The sequence below is a fragment of the Oreochromis aureus genome, linkage group 18, assembly GCF_013358895.1.
Source record: "Oreochromis aureus strain Israel breed Guangdong linkage group 18, ZZ_aureus, whole genome shotgun sequence".
Classification (NCBI taxonomy): domain Eukaryota; kingdom Metazoa; phylum Chordata; class Actinopteri; order Cichliformes; family Cichlidae; genus Oreochromis; species Oreochromis aureus.
In genome coordinates, this window is record NC_052959.1 from 28,615,728 (window position 1) to 28,636,412 (window position 20,685).

At 40.2% G+C, this 20,685-nt stretch overlaps 1 protein-coding gene across 7 annotated transcripts in view; it reads right to left on the minus strand.

Annotated features, from left to right (window-relative positions):
* Nucleotides 1–20,685, minus strand: part of LOC116331649 (partitioning defective 3 homolog) — a 235,355-nt gene that overhangs the window by 33,249 nt on the left and 181,421 nt on the right. The gene's annotated exons all lie outside the window — the stretch shown is intronic.

The window sequence follows — 20,685 nt, forward strand, 5'->3', positions numbered from 1 at the left end:
TGTGCTGTAATTTGAAAGTGTATATTTGATTTATTTAACAAATCGGTGCCACCTCAAAAAACACAATAACCCAGCGACTTTAAGGTCACATCCTGCAAGATAGAAGCAGAACAGCAGCATACAACAAAATGATTTTGATAATCCGAAGACCAAATCATACTTAGGCTTCCCTTGCAAGACCAAACTAGTTAGCCTGATTAAAGGGGGACGCACATAACCCTGGAAACGCTTGATTTCCTCAAAAGGCACAACTGTTGAGTCAAATGCCGTTGAAACAGGCAAGCGAGGGAGAGAGACAGCTTCTGCCCATGTGGTTGTCATCACTGCTTCCGACGTACAGCCACGGAAATCAGATCCGCTGAGAGGGGAAGGTCAGGGCAGCCCGAGCCTCAGTGCACTAAGTGCTGGCTTTGCTGCCACAGGAGCACCCCTCGTGAGACAGATCGTTTACCCCACATTCTTCCTCACCCTCCCATGAATATGTATATCTATACCGATGGAGAGAAAGGCATGGAACAGCACATCTTTACGAGTGAAAACAAAGAAACAATACTGGCCTTTTACCAGTTTGAGATTTTCTAACCTAAATATTTAATTATGAGAACCGCTCTCCTGTGTCCTGCTAATATATTCCTTAAATAAGACACCAGACCTCCTGCTCATTAAAATGTAACACGCACACTGACATATACCCAACGTGTCAAACCCGCCAAAGTGACAGATGTGACAAAGCAGAGGAAAAATCCCTTCTTGATGCAGCGATCTGCCATTACAACTTGTTCACCGACAACTGCACGCAGACAGTGAGTGATGAACTGAAATCGCCAATCAATGCAAATCTACATAATAGATTCCAAATAGTCAATAAAGCCTCAGATGTGTGACCGAACTGCCCCGCTACTGCTCAATCTAACCCAATCAAGGCACGCCACTGAGGACATGCTGATATAGGGCATTTAATTAGAACTAAACTAAAATAAAAATGTATTTAACTGCATACGATGAAGAGAAACGGGTCTTCGCTGTGATTGGTTAAATTGATTGGCTGGTAAGTGAAAAGAGTAAGAGAGAGTGCGCGCTGCTGTGACATAAATCTAGTGTTAAAAGGATATTCGCGGGGACTCCGGCGCATATTGATTAGACATTATTTGTACTAACGGGCCTGAGGGGAGGAGAGATGGGGGTAGGAGTGGATGTGCTGGAAATCCATTATCTAAAGGGGGGAGAGAAAGACGCTGGCAGGGATCAATAGGTCTCGCACGGGTCTGGCTGCGACTACGCTCTTCCTCTTTTAAGTTCCACTAAGACACAACAAGGGGGGGGGGAAAAATCACTTACAGTAGTCTGACTAGTAGAGTAATGGTCCTAGGCTGGCTGGCTTATGACCCCTTAGAACGAAGCTATGAGCCATAATCGCTAAGATTTCCGTCCCCAATTATTCTTTATTTGGCTAAACTTAAGGGCCTCAAGAGGGACCACTCGTCTGTATTTTAAAAGAAAAAGCAGTAGAAATGTTTCTTTGCTTTCCAACTTTATGAATCTTTTAAAACTGAATTTAAAAAAAACTTACTGGAAATATGGAAAATCCTTTTATTTTTAAAAAAAAGACTCACAACCAATAGAGAAATATATTAAGAAATACTGACGTGGCTCATCAAGGGAGACTGGAAAAGAAGTTTCCCTTCTTCACCGCCAAGCAACAAAGCTGTCAACACTTCATAGATTCTTCCTTCTCTTCCACTAAACTATCTCTCCCTTCCTTTCTTAATGTTTCTGGAGGCCTCTGGGACTTTTTTCTTCTTTTCTAAAAAGCACTGCTCAATTTCTTATCCTCACATTCTCCCTCTTTAACCCACGAGAACTAAATGCAAGTAGTTTTGGACCCGGTGGTGTGTCGGGGCAGAGGGCCACTGCTTGCAGATGTCTGCTTCTTGTCAGAAGTCCTTAAGTGGACAGTACATGGAATAGGATATGTGAAGAAAGAGGGGAGGTTGTGGCCTGACGTCTTGAAAATATCAGGTAAATGTGGACTAATTGAGATCCCTTTAATCTAGAATGTTTCCCCTGTGTGTGTGATTTAAGGTGATTTGAGAACCCAATTACCAATCAAAGAAGAGGCGTCTTGGCGTGAGCCTCCCCTGTCATCAAGTAGTCATTACACATTAACAAGGACAATAATTTAACTAGATTCTTGCTTGTGTGAGGACAACGACAAATTAATGAGGAATCAAAAGGATCTTTCTGTCAATCTGATTATCTGTTCAAATGTTAAACACATGAATGTGTCTTATGACACTGAGGCTCCTCTTCAGCCCATCTATCATGTGAAAACAGACCATCTGACTGACATCACAGTAGGGCGGTGTGGTGAAACTAAAAACATGGTTTCAATCACGGGCGGTACAATTTCACTTATTTCACCACGGATTTTTAAATAAAGTTAATGTGGTTTTAATCCAAGTACACAATAGTGGTGAAGGACATTTTTCCTGTGATTTATCTTCTTTGAGTTTGCTTAGAGTGGCTTTTCTCAGAACATCAGTAAATAATTAATTTGCAACTCAGTTTGGCTACATTACATCTTTAGTAGTTGTATTTTCTTTTTGCTTTGCCGAGCCACAGTTTGAGAGTTGCATACAGACACTTCTGCATGACTAGCAGATGTTATGGAAACTTGCCAGTGTTCAGTCCAAAGAAGAAGAACAAAGCAAACTAAGAACAAAGTTTATTCCCACGTCAGCAAATGTCTGAGCTAACCAGCTATCGAGGCGTCCATGCTAGGTAAGATGCCCACATGGTGTTAACTGCTTTCTAGCACTACTGGTGACTAAAAACGGCACTGGATCACTTTCACTGTTATACTGAACAGAAGTGTATTTCTCAGCTCCCAAAGTGAATATCAAAATAAATTCAAGTGGAATTATATGAGAATATGGTTACTTACAGACATTAAATAAAAAGATTTAATACATTTTTTAACTCTAATTCTACTGTGGACTCAAAGCTGATCAAACATAATCCTCCTATTTTTAGAGCCAACATCACAACATATTAAATTCTTCTTGACCCAAATCAACATCCTCACCCAACCATGTAGATCTTAAGAAAATAAGCAACATACATGGAAAGTGAACTCGGTGACTTTCCACGTGCCTGGTGTCTTAGCACAGAAGCCAAGTTTATTGGAGATTTGCAAAAACACGGAAGCATAAAGGAAGGATTTTGTTTGGCAAATCATTCGCAGCAGTCTCGAGTCATTTCTCTGGTGTCATAAAAGGACGACAGATTGTCATCGGGATAAAAGATTCAAAGTGCAGATACGCACGTTGCTACTGAGACTTTGGTAATTAGTCTAATGACTTTTCCTCTTTTTCCCACCACCATAAAATCATTGCATCTAATTAAATAAACAAAAAAGCCCTATAGTTGTGTGTGTGTGTGATTGTGTGTGTGGAAAGGGGCCAAGGATAATTACACTGAAGTCGTTGAAACAGGGGGTCTCTTAATCCCAAATGCAGTTACACTTATTAAAGCAGAGAGGAGAGAGGGGGCTGCAAATAACAGCAGCCCGATTCAATTCAAAAGAAGATTTATTTTATTGGCAACATCGTATTCTCCCAACAATCTTATGAATTTAAATAAATGTCTATTTGTGTTGGGCTAAGATAGTCCTTGAAAATGCACTAAATACTCAGATATCTATTTTTATATTTATTTATTTTTAATAACTGCACCACAGTAACCTGGATCAACAGCAGTCTAATGTCAGGTGATTGAAAGTTTGGCTTAACTTCATACTAGACTTCTAAAATGAAGTCATAATGGCCGTCACCATGTTAGCTTTTTGGAGTCAGAAGTGATCATATTTAAACTCTCTCTCTTTTTTTTTTCTTCTATACATGTAATCCTAGAAAGTTGTTGCTAGCCAGGTCTGTAGACTGGGTGTCACACACAATATGCTCCAAAAGGAACCAAACACAACTTTAGGGATAAATATAGTTTATATGGGTGACTTCCAAAAAAACAACAGAAAAAAAGCTGCGGATGCCCAAAACACATTTTGTCCTGGGTTGTAACGATGATTATTTGTACTTTATAGTTGGTCATTTCAACATGAGGGTATTTTTAAAAAATGTCCATTTGATAAACTGCTCTGTTTTTCTTCTTGAAACCAAAGCATCCTCTTTTAAATAAGAATTTTCTGTCATTCTTTTGACTGCAAATTGCTGGAATTTAGATCAAACTGAACACTAATACAGTGGATAGTTTTTCCTAATTTGGATGTTCTGTTCTTTCTCCCTACATAACAGAAAAAAGTACCACACTATTTTCCACTCTCCCTCCTCTCTAGGTTTTCCTCCAGTCCTTTCTTGACCACCCCAGACCTCATCATCTCCTTTCCTTTCCCCCTCCCTCTCAGCATCCCTGCCTTCCTCCTCTAAATAAAAACCAGTCGTTGTGATGCAGGCTGCAGCTCCTGCTGGTTGAGCTCTGCCGACAGCTTTGGAGGAACGCCCTCTATTTTCTGCCCTCCATGTGGGAAACCTGAGGCCTCGGCATTGTGGGCAGCACGCTGAGCTGAAGACAAGCCGGGGAGGCCTGATGTCCATTTCCTGAAATTACACACTCATACCCAACCGCACACATCTAGATTGACATTTACTTATAGATATAGAGCTCCCTCTATATCTATAGATATACAGCTGCAGCGAATCAGCATCAGAGACTGAAATGACTCAGACAGCCTTTATATCGCCATTATGTCATGGGTAAAACACTTGTACTGCACTTCTTAGAGAAGACAGACAGGAGGAGGATGATCAACAACAGCCTGGCGTCAGGTCACATGTGAATGAAACAGTGGATAAGCAACTGGGCTACCCAGAACTCTTCGTGAGTAAACAGTATATTTTCTGAAAATTGCATACACAGCAGTTTATCAACACACAGATGAGATGGGTGTGTCCGTCTGCTTTTGTTGAGACACTATCTTAATGCATTGCACGTTTCCGAGGGTCTCGCAAGGTGCAAAGTCACTCATCATCAGTGAGCTCACGTTTATCTTTCCAAGCAGCACACATGCAACTCATGTATGATGAAAGCCAGGTGCAAAACATTAAGCTCTCTCAGTGAAAACATTCTCTATTATTATCAATGTCTGCTTTTGGCTAAGAAACGGTATCAAGTTTAAAAAAACATAAATCATCGTACTTCATCAGATGAAGGAAAAACACTCTAAATAAGCCCTGCTCGTCTGTAAGATTGCCTATTATGGTCTAACGTTGTAACAGAATGAGAGATTTATTTTGAGATTTATTATGAGTAGTGAAAATATCCACTTATGTGGTGCAGATTTCGATAATTCATCTGCAAACTATATGAAAAACGCATTTGAAATCTTTCAGCACATGCAGCATCCCGACGGCACAAGGAATCCGCCAAAGACCAGCTCATCCTGTCCACTCATGATATAGTTTTTGATTAAAAAATGACGTGTTGGTGGAATGAAAGCCAAGCCTGTACGATTCCCAGTTTTCAAATGTTCAGGTCAGGCAATCAAAGCATAAGTTTTCATGTCTCCTGAGGCTAAACACAACAATCCAGCAGTTCACATGGCAGGTGACTCCCAGCCGAGGACAGAGCTCTGCTTCTCTGCTGTTTTGCTTCGTAGCTGCACATCACATGAGACAAGAAGCCTCCAGGCGGGCATCGTATCTAACCATCAGAAAATGAATACAGGCCAAAACCCTTTGTAGAAGTTCACATCCAGAGCAACATTATGAGACGGAGAGGCACGACACAGGGCCCTAATGGCTACATCATCACACAAATAAAGGATTCTTATAACCAAAGCTCTGTTTGATACCCCACAGGCATAAAGAGAGCACGCATGCACACATAAAAACAGTTTCCCTGCTGCATCAAAATCTCTCCCCATTTCTCTTTTTCCCCTTACCAGACGAGAGATTACATTATCTATGAGGGCCTAACACACACCCCATGCTGTGCTTGCTGCTGCTATAAAAGCAGTGCTTTTCACATGGAGCGCTTTGCTATCACTAATGATTAACCAGAACTTGGACAGCACAGTTATTCTCCCAACACTTCAAAGACGAAATGCAAAGACGATTCAATTGCTTTAATAGGCCCCGGGCCGAAACGGCACAGAGAATGCACACTTCAACCCATCTATAAATGTCATAGGCCATTTAAAGATGAGAGCCCTGATGTAATTTTTATGTGGTGTAAGAACAAGTCTTGTTGAGAAGGGAGGGGGGGGTGTAAGAGCTGTGGACGTGCTGGATAAAATGTAGAGAAGATCGAAGGCATGAGTGCGTGTTTTCTGGTAATGAGCTGCAGCAGAAGAAGAAGAAGACGACAGGCGCAGAGTGAAATCAAAAACCAGTCACGCTTTGCTTTTTCCAAGGAAGGATAATCGTAAATATCTTTATTTCAAAGAGGACACTATGCTCCCGACAGCGTGATGAAAAAGTTTCCTCTGATGCCCTGTGGTCTGTCGTGTGCATATTTGTGTGTTTTTTCATTTCCCCCGTCTTTCCTGCTGACTCTGATCTAATAATCGCGGAGTTGAGAAGTGATGCATCTTCAACAGCGGTGCAGCTGTAAGCAGAGGCACAATGGAGTCCTCTGCGTACGCATGCAAACTGCAAAGCTTGAAAAGTTTGAGTAGCTTCACTTTCTCTTTAACTTCCCAACCTCCTGCTGCTCCAGGTATTTTGTAAGAAAAGAAACGAAAGCGACAATGTTTGACACTAGAGAGGAGAGCAGCAACATAAATACATTAATACTGAATGCCATATGCTGTTGGGGAGTAAGCATCTGAATAGGGGATGAGCATGAGAAGGTCTAAAGAGGGGAGGAACGGGAGCGTGAAAATTTCCGAGGATGTTGCAACATGCTGTAACTCCCAGCACACTCAGCCGGTACATCCCTAATGGCTCAACTGTTTCGTTGTCAAACAACTTCTCGCGTCCCCCTCCTTCCTCTCTTTCTTTACAACCAAAGTCCCCACTTACACTGTCCCAGATTGTTGTTGTACATCTACCTACATGCCGTGTGCCATTTGTAATGAGGTCATCGGGTTACAAGATGGGAGCACTTTAACGTCCGCGGTCATTTTGAAGAAGGAATTATGAAAAGGAAAATGTGAAATCCATCACTGAGCTACTTGAAAGTTGATCTCGACCATATATCTGCGCTGGTGGGATTAGCGTGTACTGAAGACCGACTGACATCGCCGTTTATGGTTTAGAGGAAGGGGAGGGAGGCTTAAGAGGGAACAGGCTGTTCTAATGAAAACCAGCAGGCTCTCAGGATCTGCTGTGATTTAAATCAAAATAAAAATGGAAAAAAAAAAACAGGGACAACCCAGGTAGAGCCATGCTTTGTCTACCCAATGGCACATATTTGAATAACTGGTCATTTTAGGTCCCGTCTTTCTAGCAAGTGCATGCACACATTTGCATTAACTTGCAAAAACTTGCAAGTGACCTACTCTGCTAGTTCGACATACCTGCTACTATTAGACACACACAGTCCATCCTACGTTTATATGTTCCACATCTCTCCACCCAGTACGCACATGTGTTTGTGTGTGTGATTCAATTATTTAGAGATGAGTCTTAAATCAAAACTCTAATTAGGTAATACATAACCCCACCTGCCATGATTTCCCAGTGTGGTCCAGTTTAGGATGGATTAATGCACAGAGTCATGATGGGGGTAGGTGTCTCCAGGGGGAATGTAATGGTAGTCCTGAAGACTCTTTCAACTAAGATTTATTACCCTCTTCCTTATTATCATGATTTGAATAAATTATTAATTTTTAATGGGGGCAATTTTTTCGATTGTTCTAGTAGTCAAGTAGTATATGTAATTACAAAGCTGACATGTAATAACATCTCCAGTTTGACTCCATTCATGAAAATTAGAAATTATTCTGTTATGCCTTCACATCTCGAAGAAAATGAATAATTTACAAGAGCACAAATCTTTTAACTGCTTGTTTTGTCCATTCAGTGGTCCCAAAGAGATTTCATTTACACAAATTTTCTCTTATGCAACTAATGATTCTTTGTTAAACACAAACACTGTAGTACAGTCAACAAAAAATGAAACAAAATGCTGTAAATAAGAATTGACACAACTCCACCAAAGTTATTGTATAATGCTTGCAAGTTAAACACCCGCATACACACACGGGGACACGGGGCGGTGCATGCAGACAGCTAAGTGATACAAAGTGCCATCCATGACACAAAATGTGGGTCAACAGCCTTTTAGGCTCAGACCAGACTCTGAACCCCGCACTTGTGCTAAAACGCAGATGGTCAAGAGTTCCCCACTTACACCTCTGCTTTGCCAGTCTACTCGTGCTCCCACTGTGACAGACTGCATTCCATTCACAGTGGGAAATAAAGCAGAATATGTCGTGCGGGCAGCGCACCATTACCGCTACACTAATGCGCAACATACTGTCAGAGATGGCTCAGCTGCAGTTAAGCGCTTTTGAGTGCTATTAGAAATGTTGGCAAATTCCTTGATCTGATGAATATTAAATACCTTAAGTGGATTTTGCAGAGACATTTGTGACATTAATGGCTTCACTGCTTCCAGGTTTTGTGACGAGTCGTGCCTTTAAGTTGACAGTTTGAATTTTTATTATTGCTGTTGGGAGTGAATGGAAAAACATTTTTCTTTCTAATCTTTGAACTGAATGAATAATAATACAAAAAACCACAAAAAGAAATACAGAAATCGGTGAGAATCTTAGTAACAAAACACAGGGATGCTAATCGTGCTAAATAATTGATCTGACCCATTAAAAGCTTAAATGTAAAAACCTTTTTCAGATTTTTGGAAATATGGTGAGAACAGTTTTCTCTGCAATGTTAAACATTATATTTTTATGAGAGACTTACTTCTTTAACTTATAACGCTTAAATGTTGATAAAACCTTATTCAACTTGCAGAACTTTTTGTTGCAATAGTCAAAATATGACTTTGTGGTTTTGAGGAACATCATGATGTTATAGTTTCATAAAATCCTTTTATTGTTGCTATGCTGATTTATTACAAACCTGTGTTGCTTAATAAGGTTTTTGTTGTCACATTTAAAGGCAAGATGTGATTCCTCAGTGATCCAGGTCATCGTAGGAGCTTGGAAAGAAAAGCGTCAAATGGGACTCTCCACCATTTGACCCTAGAACTGAAGCAGCTTCTCTGATGAGAGGTGAAATGTCTTCAAGCAACTTAAAGAAGTCCAGACGCTTTTCTTTCCAAGCTCCTTAGACTTATTGGCTTGTAAATATTAGGAGCATATTGCAGCCTCATTAGTCATTATGAAGCACTGATCAATGTATTTGGCATTAAGATATTCTAAAACCACAATTTCAATAATTAAGACCATTATCTCCATAATTTCTCAACTATTTACTTTTTAATATGCATTAAACGTAATACAAATTATTTATAAGCAACAGCACCTTTAAGTTGTTATTAATAAGCTTTGCTTCTGTCAGAGGTTTCTTCCTGTTAAAAGGGAGTTTTTCCTTTCCACTGTCGCCAAAGTGCTTGCTCATAATAAGATGACCCCCTCATCTTATTGTTAGGGTTTTCTCTGTATTATTATAGGGTCTTTACATTACAAAATAATTTGGTTCTATATAAATGTAACTGAATTGAACTGAATTAAGAATGGGGATTTTATTTTGAGTTATTTGGACATGTTTAAAAATTTGATCTTTTTTTTTTCTTTTTTTTTACAAACCTGCACTATTCTTGTGATAAAGAAGCACACAAGGGTCAAACTGAGCAAAGTATTTACTTAGGTTAGTTCATGTACAGCAACTTTTTAATCAATAAGCAATGTCACGTGTAGTAACAGTAAGCAGTTAATTGTTACTTTTTCCCCCAATATTTTCTCCATCTAGTCTCTTGTACTTTGTACCACTCTTTCATTGCTGGCATTTTCAGAAAAACTAAAACTAAAGGTCTTCAGATGGACGGACAGTCTGGCTCCAAATAAGAAGGAATGACATCATTACGCCATCAGACATGGTCAATACTGGGTGGAGATGGCCCTCAGACTGTCCCCGACAATAAACACGCACACATACGGACAAACACTGACACAATAAATTTCTAAAAACTTCAAACTCAATTATACTCATAAATTCCAGCTACCATTATTTGGAAGCTTCCTCGCCTCTAATCTCACAATATTTATCCGTGTGTGTGCGCACACTGCAGTTTCAATGCTAACCACTCCTTGCTTTCTGTTGTTCACTCTAATACCTTCCAGTGTCCCAAAGGGCTTCCACCCCATGTCTGCGGTCTTGTGAGAAACATTACTCACAAATGGAAAGGGTTGAGATAAAGTTACTGACCCAAAAATGAGAAGAAAAAGCTTTTTTATGAGGACAGATCGAGTATCTGAATCTATATCGGGTTTTGGTGCCAATTGGGGGGCAGGGATAGCTCAGTAGGTAAAGCGGTTGCCCCATGATCGGAAGGTCAGGAGTTTGAATCCCCTGAACGGCTACCCTGAGGTACCCCTGAGCAAGGTACCATCCCCACACACTGCTCCCCGGGCGCTGCACTGGTGGCTGCCCACTGCTTCACTGAGTGAACAGGTTAAATGCAGAGAAGAATTTCCCCACGGGGATCAATAAAAAGTGTATATTATTAATTAAGAATACCATCTTTGTTTTATGAATCTTCAAATATTTTTTCCTGGTGTGGGCTTTGCTTCAAAAAAGAAAATAATTAATTAATAAATAAATAATCATTCATGCAGGTTAAAAAAAATCAAAGCATCATAAAGTTTAATTTCTAATCTCACCTAAACATGTTATAGTTTGTCAATTTGGGATAAAGGAAAAATAAAAGTTCAGTGCATCAAACTTACATTACTGACATTTCCCTTTTCCTGTATTATTTTGCACTCTGAACTGCACTCCACTAATTATTTTGATGACAGCATAATCTTGGATTACTGTACATATTCACGTAAGCTCAGATCAAACACTTAATTCTGATTAGGACTCAGAGGGTGGCAGTGTTTAGTGCGATCACAGCAGGTTGTCTGTCATTAAAATGTTTGGAATGTCGAGCTTCGATATCCACCACATAAATATGAGACATAATCCTCATCACTGCATCAATCAACAATGCACTTAAGGGAGGGATTGTGTTGCTTCTGCACAGCTGTTTTTTTGTGGAGGGATTACTATGAATCTGAGAATGTTGTTACTTGACGTCACACTTCTCAGACCATTAAACGGTAGCTGCTGGTAGGATATTAATTACATTAATATTTTAGTGTTGTAGGAAACGTCATTGTTTAACACCGATTGTTACAGTATGATGGCCATAAAGGCTCTTTTGTGGTGAAATTTGCCTTAAAAATGCGTCGGGCCTATTCTCAACGCTTGGATGTGTAAATATGAGAACTAATCCGTGTGAACAACGCAGACGCATCATGTTCACAGACTTACAGCCTCAGAAAGGACGGAGTGTATAAAAATGAATAAAATCTTTTCAATGCACAAATATTATTCATTTCAATCAATTCTGATTGAATTTATCTTTTGTATTTGGGTTTTGTTACCTCTTTTTTTTAAACTAATGTAAGGGTTTAATAAGATTTGAATTGTAAAGACAGATTGGAATGATCTGTCATACTTTTTTCCGCTGGTGTGATATGTAGCTATTTCAATCAGTAAAATTCATATTCAACAGTCTTCTGTTGCAGGAAATAGTCAGAACCAATCATTTAAACCAGCTACATCTCCACAGGGTTGAATGTTGAGACCATATATAGTAAGTTTGATTTACAGGACCTCCATGTATTCTGACAGGGCCAAATCCACCTGGTCTTAAAGCTATTTAAAACAACTCATATTTTACAATCTAAAATAATGAGACTTTAGAGATTTGGACCAAGACAAAAAAAATTAACAGTCGAAGCTGTGACTTTCAGTGAAGTTTATTCTCCAGCTGCTTTGTTCAGAACCAACAATAAGTTTTTATTCCCTTCTAAGGAGAAGACAAACAGGACCAGCATAAGAACGTAAGAATGTTAGTTAAATCATTGGTTTATAAAACACCAGTGACATAGTCACCGTTTTTAAACAGGATGACTCTGCTCTTCCAAAATAAATAAAAAGAAGAACGTGGAAATAAAGCTTTCACCTGCCTGCTTTCGTTCCAACCCAGAAAACACCCAGATGACCCCTAAAAACCCACAGAGCCGTCCTCTCCCACATTCATAAAAGATTCCCCGGGGCAGAACACATCTTTCTTCTGTAGCTGTTGGCCTTGATCCAAGGATTAGGAGTGCAAGACGACTGGCCTGTCTCTCCTCATTTACAGTATAACTGATTCTCCCATATAGAAGCAGATGGTTCCTGACCGGCCTTAGCTTTAATACAACCCATCTCACGCTATACTCCGATTCATAATCATTAATATATGAAATATTCTGATTAAAGGACGGTGGAAGCCATTTCAAATTATTTTAAATGGAAGGCCGGCTGGCAAAACAGCAGGCATGAGGAGTGGTGGTATAACCCAGCTTGTTCATTGCAATTCATTGTTCAGCGGTTTGTATTAAATAGACAGAAAGCTGCATGTGTAGAACAGGCAGCTTTTTATCCTGCTGCTGCTTCAGAAAGTTGACGTAGTAAATGAGCGGCAGATTTAGACAATACAACTATGGAAAGTATGCATTTCGCGTATTTACCAAAGACACCTTAAAGCCCACAAATGCTTTAAAACATGGCATTGCAGAAATTAAATTTCAATTCAATTCAATATATTTATTTAGCGCCAAATCACAACAACAGTCGCCTCAAGGCGCTTCATATTGTAAGGTAGACCCTACAATAACACATACAGAGAAAACACCCAACAATCATATGACCTCCTATGAGCAAGCACTTTGGCGACAGTAGGAAGGAAAAACTCCCTTTTAAGAGGAAGAAACCTCCGGCAGAACCAGGCTCAGGGAGGGGCGGGGCCATCTGCCGTGACCAGTTGGAGTGAAATAAGGAAGATGAGACAAAAGACATGCTGTGGAAGAGAGATTAATAACACGTATGATTCAATGCAGAGAGGTCTATTAACACACAGTGAGTGAGAAAGGTGAATGAAAAAGAAGTACTCAATGCATCATGGGAATCCCCCAGCAGCCTACACCTATTGCAGCATAACTAAGGGAGGATTCAGGGCCACCTGATCCAGCCCTAACTATATGCTTTAGCAAAAAGGAAAAATTAAAGCACTTACATAGTTGATACATGAGGCTGCCAGTTTCCTGTAGCATAACAAAAATGTTATTTTTAAAAGAACCAAATCAGAAAAAACCCCCAGTACATTTTAAGATCAAAATGAGACGTCCTAATGTTTTTAGAGCCACATTAAGTACAATCACTTCCCTTGTTTTCTCCAAACTGTTACTCATTAGATGAATGCATCCTTTTAGGTGATGAATGAACATCTGTATCAGTGTTTTTTTTCCACTGCTGCTTCACACATATCAGTTGGATTCCATCTGTCTGCATCATAAGTCCCTGTGAAACTCAAACTCATGATCACTCCATGGTTTGCAGTCCCAAATTCATAAAGTAAGATGTGATTAGTATCCTGCAGAAACCCTGACTGAATCTAAAGAGCCTCAGACCCCAAGGTTAGAGTATCAAAAAACAAACAAAAAAACTGGTATCACTACAAAATGATTTTAGTTCAAATTTTAGTCAAGAGAGTTTTGGGACCTAATTTTGGGTGTGAAGAAAAAATAAAGTTAAGCTGTGATGCATGACCTGCTGTGTGCACTTGGAAAACACAAAGAAAGTGCACCACCATCTCCCACAGAAATATGCTCAGTGTGTCCTTTGGCAATGATGCAATGATACAGAGAGCTAAAATGTCCTCATTTAAAGAGTGACAAAGTGCAAATTTGGAGGCTGTTTTCCTTTTAATTTTCCTTTTGCTTTCACTCGCTGTTTGGGTCTGGCAACAAAAATTCCCTGGCTACGTTTAGGAAACAATTATATCTTGGATTAAACGATACCGCTCAAAAACATTATCCCTGAGCAAAGAAAAATGGCAGTGAATCTGTGTTTAAATGTGCAGACAAATTATTTTTATTTTTTTTTAAATGCTATGAGTTGAGTGTCAGACTTGTCTAAATATCGCCATAAACCTGGTGTGTCTCGTTATCGACACTCTGGGCACATGCATCATGTGCCAGTGCCTTTGGCATAATATCAGTATTTGACTCCTTGCAAAAGAGAGTTGGGTTTTATCACCAGTATTTGCTAGATGATGGTGATTATGGTCTCAGTAAGGACCATTTTATTCCTACAGTTTGTTAACCCTGCCGTGCCTGCAGAAACCTGCATTCTACTCTTCACAGTCTAACATTTTTTCTTCCTTTTTCCAAACAGCGCTCAATTACACATTTGTTGAGTTATAGTTTTAATATATGTTAGCAATGATCAGATCCCCAATTTTCTCAGCTACCTTCTGCTGTAGATTTGAGTTTTCTCAGGTGCAAAAGTTCAGTTATGTCTGTGTTATGTAGACGTGTCTTACTCGAGGCAAAAAAGGTGGCAGCTTATCAAAATTCTGTCCCCGTTCTCATCACCAGGCTCTGGATCAACATTCACAGCAACAAATTCAAGCAATCATGATGACCCTCAAGCAGAGACGTTCCCCAAGCTGTAGTAAGACATCCTGTTCTGCTCAGTGAGTAGTGAGAACGCACATTCATATGCCGTATCGGAGTGAAAGCCAACATTTTGACTGTGATAGTGCAGCAGCTGAGGTGCGGAAAGATGTGACCGAGCTTGATTTTTCTCAAGTCGGTTGTCTGTTAAATGGTTGCGAACATGGGAAAAGTCACAGCTGCAACTTCCTACGAATCCAGGTTGATCTGGCAGAAGGAGTAAAACTTTTCTACGTACTTTTTATACTTAATGACTTTAATTTAGGGTATAAATTATAGCAAAATGTAAAAAAGTTGGTGGGTAAACTTTACATTACTCAGAAATAAGACAATTCAATAATGGGTTAAATAGTCAAAGAACGCAATCTCTATGTCCAAACAGAGGAGGTCATCTGAAGCACGGTGTGTGGGATTACATCACTGACAAAGTCATTTGGTAATTATAGGGTGTAATGAGAAAGAAAGACTTGTTTTCTACTGGTCCCATCCTACATTGTACACTCTATGTAATGTAACATAATTATATTTAAGCTTTTAAAATCCCGTTAAATCTCTTTGTACTCTAAACGCATGAGAATCACAAGATCCCGACTAGACAGGAATGTTGGATTAGATGCACGTCTACTCAAAAGAGAATGAAAGGCGAGTGCGTTTAGGTGAACCGGTAAGCATAATAACATTCCAAGTACTTTGGAACCAAATTTCATAACCGAGTCTTACAGTTTAATGGCGTGGTTACAATTCCCCTAAAGCTGAAGTAACGAATAGCAGCCCAACAAAAATAAACCCTACATTTATATCCCATTGTCCTTATAAGATGTACAAATTACACCTTAGGCAAACTCTAACACATTAATAGCAATGTTTCTCATTATTGGCACCCATCCCACCATTACTCTCGAGTTGTACTTGTTATAATTTGAACTCTTTTCCTTTGATCTCCGTTTGGTCTCCACTGATCACTGGGGAAAAATGGCCATGCTTGCTTAATAAGGATATTCTTCAGCATTTTTTAGCCAACATCAAGCATAATCTGTGCTTATTCCTACATAAATGTATATTTGAAACCAAACTATGACTAAGGGACTCATGCAAACCCCCCGGGTGGTAACGAAAATGTAACAACGCTGTCATACGCACTCAGGAACGCAGACACAATGGGGCCACAATGCTGGTTAATCTAGCCCTGGTTTCACTTCACCAACAACAGAAATCCTTCTAGAGTTTTAGAAAAGGCAGGGGCTTTGTATTCACTGCATGCTGCTGCACACCTGCCATCACTCTCTATCTCTGAGTCACAGCTCTGACTTGTCACCCTCACTCTTCGAAAAAAATGTATTTATTTTTTTGCAAACACATGTGCACACGAGCAAAACCCAACAGACGGAGTAGCACCTGCATCGAAACTAGGCAAAAGACAACAAAACCACCAGCAGAGATTCACATTACTAAATAACATGTACACACAAAACACATGAAGTCAATAGTAAATGCATGCACGCAGGTGCAAACACACACATCCCTCATCTTATCAACCTATAAAACGCTGCAAGGTGAGTACTTGTCTATTTGTTTGTCTGCGTTGCCGTTTCTGGTGTGTTTGCGATACAACACGGCCGCGTGTGCTCCCTCTGCGGCCTCTTATTCCCCCGGTGGAGATGAAATGTAATGGAGCCGATTCAATAAGAGCGCCGCCTCCTCGGAAAATGCGGAGAATCAAATCACACCAAATCCCTCAGAGCCTTCCCAGCATTCACTGCTGCCTCGTAGTTGGGAGGGGAATAAAACAATGGTTGCTAATTCACTTGGCTCTTTGCACACTTATTCTCACACAACAGGGACAGAGTGTGATACAGCAAACGTCGAGGGCTAATAAAGCTGCTTAAAAACATGCCGTCTACATTATGTTTTCACTGAATTCAGGTAATTAATTTCAGTAAACACAAAAGAAGCACCCAGTGAGTGAGCTGGTAAAACTTTCACGGGATATTGTCTCCCATTACTTCTTAATTACGCTTCCTAGGCTACAAATGTTACCAGATGCCAAGTATACACACTAAAAGCACTAGTCGCAATAGCGGGGAAAACACTGGGGGAGAGGGGATAAAATCACCACACTTTGAACAATATTTAGCTTGGCAGGCTTCGAAAAGCAAAAGAAAGAAAATAATGTCTCAGCAGTGAGGTTATGCAATTTGGTTGAGAGCCAAAACAAAAACATAAAAAAAAAAAAAAAAAAAGACTGTTTTCAACCTGATACTACACCGTACCACCTACGCGGTAAACCACAGAGTAACAACTAAAACATCATGTGCTCCAATATGCTGTCTCGCTAAAATATGCGGCTGTGGATATAAATAAGAGACATCTAAGAAACACATTTTATCCCGAAAGCAGCAAAATGTTGTTTCAGGCTTGTTGCAGCAGACTGCTCGAGCTTATAGGACTGTGTGGTCATTTTCCTTAAAGCAAAGGAAACGGCAGACGGCTCCCAAAGGCACACACGAAGCTCCTTCCAGCCTCTTTAGTTGTTTTTGTTTTTACACCACTGCGGTTAAATTGAAATTTCTGACAGTGTTTTGTTTGAAGGAAAAAGAGGCAATTAAAAATGAATTCCACTGGATATTTATGCAGCTGCAGCTACTTTTTTTGCGTTTCCCCTTGGAGTGCCCTGCACGACAGCGCTAAGGAAGGCAATAGTACGTTTTACAGGCCCAGAGGGAATTAAAAGTCTAACGGGGGCGGTGGGATTCTGGTATTCTAATCTGGACACTCGGGAATATTTTTAGTCTTATTGTTCGCTGTGTTCAAAGTGACAGACGAGGTTAGAGATGAATTTCCTTTTGGCTAGAATGTGTTTGGGTAACATGTTTTGGGAAGATCAAGGTGACAATGCTGATGATCAGCAACTAATAGTAGCAGCAGAAGGAACAGTGGTAACAGGAAAAAGGAGGACTTGTGTCTTGTTGCCTTGTATTTAAGCTGTTTTGCCCCTTTTTGTGTTATTATTAGTCTTATGGCCTGTCAATCATTGTGTTATTCTGTGAAATGAAGAACAACTGGGATAAAGGTTACCATACTGTAGCTGGCAGGTCTCAGAGAGACTACTGCAACACATTATTTTCATGCCTCACATGAACATTCACATGATTTATTATGCTCTTTTTTTATGCATGTTTACATACTTTAGCATTGCGATGCATGCAGTTCTGTTTTTGCTTTGCATCTTATGGTTTTCGCTGGGATCGGTGTTTTAATTTGTGCTTTGTGTTTTCAGTGTAAATCAAAATGTAGCCATGTTAAAAAGGATACTATGCGAAGATAATTATTATATTTATGTAACATGCTGAAACTAGATCTCTCTGCCATAGCTTTGTCTTCTTCAGTTTTACTGCGAGTCATAATCTTGTGACAGTCACAACATCGCGGCACCAACAAAAGGCGCACACAAACAGCAGAAAACACAACTGTGACATTTTGAAAGCCATGATTTGGGGCGTGTAATGGGCACAACTTAACAGATGGTCAGAGATCAATCTGCTTTTCTCAAGCAAATAAAACAGTTTCCTGGTTTGAACAATGTAAAAACAGCGAATGCAACACAGAGCGACATCCTGCGCACGTCGAGTATTTACGCTGACTACAATGAAATCTGAAACCTTTTACATGCGTGCCATTTTAGAGAGAAGTGTTAATGTTGGAGGAAAAATAACATTTTCCTTCACTGCCTGCTTCTAAGGACATGTTATTGCTTTGATTAAATCTCCACAATCCTTAAGCTCTGATATCAGCTCACACTGCCATTTGAATCCCACAATAACAAACACCCCCTTCTGTCAGGTGAGGGCCCCCCCACGCACACGCTCTGCCGCCCACCCCAATGTGCTTGGCATTGCAGGATCTAATTCACTTCCTGTTCAGTGGAGAGGGGCAGACAGGAAACAGGAAACGTGCTTCCCGAATCTCTCAAAAGGTATATTCTTCTAATACTCGGGGGAGATGAGAAAGGAACACAATATCTTTCAGACGTTTGTGTCCCTGGCTCCTACACTGCTGTAATCAAAGCTTCCTGAAAAGAGCAAGTGTTCTGGGGGAGAACAGGTAGCTAGGAGGACATTATGAAAAGAAACAGTGTATCAGCTATGTGCAAAATCATAGAAAATTCTTTATTAAACCAAGGAAAGACTTTATTATTTGCTCTGAAACACGCCTGAGCCACTTACATTATTAGAAGAGACCAATATTTTCTTAGTTTGATCCTTCTGTGTTGCCTTACATTGATGTCCAAATGAGTTATGTCTCTTTTAAACAGTGATGTCTTAGAGAAAGCAACGAAAAAAGCTTTGTGAGCATGATTTTAGGGATGTATTTGTCGTTTTAATTCTTTATTTGTTGACAAATGTGACCGTCTCTTTACAAAACGGTTCATTGTTTTACTTGTAAGAGCACGCAAACTTTCCATCACGAGATACGTGCTTTCTCAGTCCAGAATCTCCACATTCAACTTTACAATGAAACAATCAGAAAATCCTCATATTTCCATATTAGTAAATGGTGAACACTTAAAATGTTTGCTTGATGAAAGACACTTAATTTTCAAAAAAATCTGCTTATTAAAATTATTTCAGGCTAATCCATTTGCCTGTCGCTGATCCTAAACTGCAGCAGCATTTCCACAAAACTCATGCTTCCCCATCTCTAAGAGGTATTAAACTAAGAAAATCCCAGTAGTCCGAGTAAGAGGGAGGAGAAAAAAAACCATTAATTGCTTATGTGGTAAATGAGTGAAATGGCTACAGATTTTAATAAGATGATGATGATTAAAGCCTAAATCACGAGTGAATTCCATCACCTAATTAAATAAGGCTTCGTATCTGTAATGCTAGTATATTATCTTCTGTTGTGCATCTGCATGCCTTAATACAGCCACTTCAGGGACTGCACAAAAAAAAATTAAAAAAAGGAAGGAAGTGTGCAGTGACAACAGCAGCACAATGAATTATGAATCGATACGTGCTACGGCACTCTTGAAGTAGACACAGGCTGCTGAGGCCATCTGGGGATGCGTGAAAACCACAAGGAAGACAAACCCATTCATTCAGCTGTGGAGCTACTTGCCCGCACAAACTACATTTCTGCTGCACAGCAGGTTTTCCTCAATTTGCTTCAAGTTCCCCAAATCCATCTTAGGGCCACGAATCTCGCCGTTCATCGATCGGAGCAGGATTGGGGAGCAGCTCAGCACCGGCGTGCAGTGCTGAGAACTCTGCTTCTGACGACCTGCATGATTTTTAAAACAATCTGGCTTTTGTTTGCTCCTTGCTGTGGAGTTGGCGTTTGGTTATGCGGGGGAGCCTCGTGGTGCCATTTGGCTGCTCTACAGAAACAAAACAGTGTCAATGACAAAGAGGCTCTTTATGTCAAGCCTGGGTGATTATTTTAAAAATGACTGACAGCTCTCAATTAATGAGACCGAAGGTTTGAGCTGCCAGTAGCTCAGGTAGTATTGTCTGTGGGAAGACAGGAAAATGATGGAAATGCAATAAAAGTGAAAAGGTGGCAATAAGGTGAAACCAACAAGAGCACAAAAGACAGCGAAAGAGAGGTAGAAAGGTCAAGAGAGACAGAAAAAGAGACAGATATTCAAAGGTTTCCATTCACTCACTGCCTTCCCCGAGTATTCCCACATCCCCCTGAGAACAGCTCATGGTGTCTAGTAGTCGGCGAGCTGACATTTACCGCCTGCCTTCTGTTGCTGTGATTATTTTCTCCTCCAGGTGTGATAGCTAGCCTGCCGTCTCTGTGCAATAATGCTGCCTCAGAGTTACAAGAGCTGGGAAGGCGAGGCAGAATCAGACCTGGACAGACCTTTTACTGAAATACCACAGGTGAGTCGCACTTGGAATTACAGGTAAGAAGGTTGCTGAACTGTG